Consider the following 4,547-nt stretch of genomic DNA (forward strand, 5'->3'; position numbering starts at 1 on the left):
AACATACATATGCATACACATGCAAATTGACAGACTAAAATAATAAATTACTATTTATCTGCAATAACACGTACAAAGCTCTTAATGCTGAGGGCTGATACTAACACAGATTCGACACAGCAATATTCAGGTCCTTGAAAAAAATCTTTGGGTGAAGGAGAATAGATTTATTTATTTATGTAATTAAAAATATAAGAAAAGACTAAGTCTTACTTTGGGGCACCGTTCGTCCAGAACTTGATATGTAGACCAGGCTGGTTTCAAACTCACAGCAATGCTCTTGCCTCCACCTCCCAAGTGCTGGGATTGTAAATGTGCCACCACAGCCAACAGGAATAATTAATGTGTAGTGTTTGAGGTGCAGATGCCCATACGGCTGGGTTGTTAAGCATCTAAAAGGAAAGGGTAACTATTTGCTTTGTACCCTGCCAGTTCCCTGTGGTAGAAGAGCTGGGTTCCGTCATTTGAAACCCTGAGAGTTGGCAAGGCAGCCAGGTACTCATTCTCTAGAACCTCAGCTGGCTCTCAGAAATTGCCACCCTTTAACCCCAACACCTGTGAGGCAGGGCCAGGCAGATCCCTGTGAATGAGAGACCAGCCTGATCCACATAATGAGTTTCAGGACAGCCGGGGCTACAACAACAGTGAATCGACCAGCCAAACAAACAAAAGCTGGAGCTCAAGTTCTTCCTTTTAAAATGTGGTTTGGAGCACTTGGTTCTTTTTCTCTGTTTCTAGGCACTTCAGCTCTGGGCACAATTATTTGATAAGAAAGCCATCAAATATATATATACCCTTAGACCACAAAATCTTATTCTATGGCTATCAAAATGATAATGGCAAAGCCAGGTATAGTGGCACATGCTGTCAAATCCCAGCACATGGGATGTTGAGGGAGAATTGCTGTGATTTCAAAGTCAGTTTGGGCTACAGAGAGAAGATCCTATCTTAAAATACACACACACACACACACACACACACACACACACACACACACACGTGCACGTTCGCACAGAGAGAGAGACAGAATATAATAGATGGGTATGTTTTTAACTTAAAGTAAGAGCAATATGAAAGGATTGTTCTGAGCGAAGCACGGTGGCAAGCAGATCTCTTTGACCTGGAGGCCAGCCTGATCTACATACTAAGTTCCAGGACAGCCAGGGCTCCACAGTGAGACCTGTCTAAAATTAAAAAAAAAATCTCCCATAAAAATACGGATAGAGGAAGATGAAGAGTAAATTTGTTGGGTTCTATAAAAAGAATAATAATAAAAAAAAAACCCCTTAGAGTGCTCTCTTTGATAGCACATGTTCTAAAATTAAAACAATACAGAGAAGATTAGCCTGGCCCTCTGCAAGGCTGACAAGCAAATCCATGAAGCATTCCATATTTAAAAAGAAAAAAAAAAAAAAACTTAAAGACTAGGGCAAAACTGATTAACAAATTGATGAGCACTATTTCCTTCTAAAAAAGAGTGTGAAAGAGGTCTATACTTGTAAAATGCCATGGAAATCAAGAAAATTGGACATACAAACCCAGGAGAGTGGAGTAGCTAATCGTGTAAAGTTTGGAGTCAAGGTGCCTGTGTTAGGTCAAGACAAACTGGGTTCCTGGAGGAGGGACCTCACTTCTTGGCATAGATTCTAGAATGGTAAGTGTAAGGGACTAACCAGAGAAGCTGTGAGTGGTCAAGGTATAAATAAATAACTGTATGTTATTTATGGACTGAGCGCACAGGACCCTGAATATCAGGTCTTAACAGCTTTCTGAAAGTAAGACAGGCATATGTATTGTTGAATACTTGAGGTAGGCGGAAAGGAGAATCAGCCGAGGGCAAGTATTCCTTCTCTGCCTCCTGGCCCAGTGATGTGGGCTTCTCTCTGCTCTACGACTTCATCACCATCAGAGCCTGGGAAGCCCCTTGAAACAATACACCTAAAGAAATCTTTCTTCCTTAAGGAAGTATCCTAAAGCTATTTTGTTACAGTGGCAAGGAAAGTAATGGCTGTGTCTTGGATGTCAGCATCATACACCAAAGAAACAGTTGCTTAAATGATGTTCTTTTGGTAGGGCACTGAATGGGAGCTGAATGGGTAGGGCACTGGGCGTCTTGATTTCCATATGTATTTTTTTTTTAAGTTTTATTTCATGTATTGGGTGGTTTACCTGTGTGTATGTCTGTGTAGCATGTGTGTATCTGGTGTTGGCAGAGGCCAGGAGAGGGCATCAGAGCCTCCTGGCACCGGAGTTGCAGATAGTTGTGAGCCCCATGTAGGTGTGAATTGAACCTAGGTCCTCTGGAAGAACAGTCAGTGCTCTTAATGAGCCTGACTGTGGCTGAGCCCCACGAAGGTGAGTTTTATCAACTTGACATGAGAGTCTCACTTCAGGTCGGTCTAAACCACCCGTGGTGGTGTCTGTGTGTGTTACTTGATTGTTTAATTGAGCTAGGAAGACCCATTCATTGTGGGCTGAACCATTCCCTAGGATTGGCCCTGAAGAGGTGTGCATTTCTTCTTTCTCTTCTTGACTGTGGGTATGACTTGCTGCTCTCTGGTTCCTGTAACCTTGACTTGCCCTCAGCGTTAGACTGCAGCCATTGTAAGCAGAATAAACCTTTTCTCCCTTAAAGTTGCTTTGGTTGGTATTTTATATTGGCAGCAGAAATGAGATTAAATTCAGGGTTAGGGGAGGCTAAGGTAGGGAGACTGCTGCAAGTTTGAGGCCACCCCCCTCTATACAGCAAGCATATTGCTTAGTAGAGCCAAACGGCAAAACTTTGTCTCAGGAAAAATGTAAGAGCTGTCTTAAGAGTGTCTTGAACAGCATGATAAATGGTTCATCCAAAAAGAGATCATTTGTTTAAAATTAAGGAACATGGCTAGAGAGACCCCTCAGAGGTTAAGAGCTCTGGCTGCACTTCCAGAGGTCCTGAGTTCAATTCCCAGCAACCACATGGTGGCTCACACACATCTATAATGAGATCTGGCCCCTCTCTCTCTCTTCTGGCCTGCAAGCAGAATACTGTATACATAATAAGTAAAAATTAAGGAACATGGGCTGGAGAGATGGCTCAGTGGTTAAGAACACTAATTGCAGCCAGCACACAGCGGCACACCTGCAATCCCAGCACCCGGGGAAGCAGAAGCAGGCAGATCTCCGTGGTTTCAAGGACAGCCTGGTCGACAAAGAGAGTCCAGGACAGCCACGGGTACACAGAGAAACCTTGTCTTGAAAAAAAACACCAAAAGACACAAAACAAAAACAAAAGGAACACAAAGGAAAGCAGTTTACAGTCATCTTTTTTTTTTTTTTTAAAGAAAAAAAATCATTTAAAAGAAGATGTTTGTGACCCTTCATTCTGAGTAGGTGTTTAAAATCATTTAGGAAAGCTTTTCTATTTATGGAAACATTAGCTTCTAAATCGCAGGATGTTAGCCTCAACTGAGTCCTATTACTAAGTAACCATAATCATAGTTGGGTTTACACAGCCAAGGAAAAGTACAGCATTAAGTCATTTTTCTACTTAAGTCTTAAAAAAAAAAAAAAAAAGATATTAGGTTGTCTCTAGTCCAGAATACGGTAACATATCACTTTGTTGTGTGTGAGACAGTTGCAGTGTGTAGCCCAGGCTGCCCTCGAATTTATGATCCTGCCAGTGTGGTGGTGCACGCTTTTAGTCCCAGCACTCTGAAGGCAGAGGCAGGCGGATCTCTGATGGTCAACATATTGAGTTCCAAGGCAGCCTGGGTTACACAGTGAGACCTTGTCTCAAAAAACAGACAACCCACATTGGCCCCCATCCGCCACCTGAGATAACAGTTGAGTGCCACGATGTCTGGTAGAAATTCTTTTTTAGTACCTGTCTGTTTATTATACATAGCAAATAAAAAACTGAGTGTATGTGGGGTGGAACACTTTTCTGTTGGGACAAACACCAGGACCAAAAGCCCAACTCAAGGAAGAAAGACTTTGTTTTAGCTTACAGTTCCAGGGGGATAGAGCACATAATAACGCGAAGGGCATAGTAACGAACAAGACTAGACACGGCAGCAAGAGCTGCAAGGTGGCTGAGCTTGTTCCCAGGCTCGCACAGGAGCTAGAGCTAAGAGGAAGCTATAAACTCCCAAACTGCTATAAACTGCTAAAGGTTCCGTAACCTCCCCCAAACAGCGCCACCACCTGGGGAGCAACTGTAAGGACAGTCCTCATTCCAAACACTGCTTAACCCACAGTTTCACAATAAACATATTTATAAAGTTGGAGTACACAGTAAAATAACAGTAAGTATACAAACTAGTGATGTTATTATCAAGTATTATGTACTATACATAATTGTATTGTGATACCTTCACCCTGCTGGCAGGGCGGGCGGCGTTGTATTACGGTGAACTGTATTATGCTACTCATTACTAGGTGACAACAAACTTTCATCTCTCTATTAGTTAGACTGCTTACTGCGGTGACCAAGCCTCATACACATATGCCTTTTGGGGGACACCTCATATCTTAACCATAGCAAACGTCACTATAATCTTATAAGC

The 4,547-nt window shown here is 42.4% G+C and overlaps 1 non-coding gene across 1 annotated transcript; it reads left to right on the plus strand.

Moving 5' to 3' along the window:
* Positions 1-1,291: 1,291 nt before the first annotated feature.
* LOC129679030 (U6 spliceosomal RNA) lies at positions 1,292-1,397 on the plus strand. Its single transcript, XR_008720469.1, has one exon. It is a non-coding gene; the product is annotated as a U6 spliceosomal RNA (small nuclear RNA).
* The last annotated feature ends 3,150 nt before the right edge of the window (positions 1,398-4,547 follow it).

This window comes from Psammomys obesus, unplaced genomic scaffold (genome assembly GCF_907164565.1).
Source record: "Psammomys obesus unplaced genomic scaffold, mPsaObe1.curated_primary_1811, whole genome shotgun sequence".
Classification (NCBI taxonomy): Eukaryota; Metazoa; Chordata; class Mammalia; order Rodentia; family Muridae; genus Psammomys; species Psammomys obesus.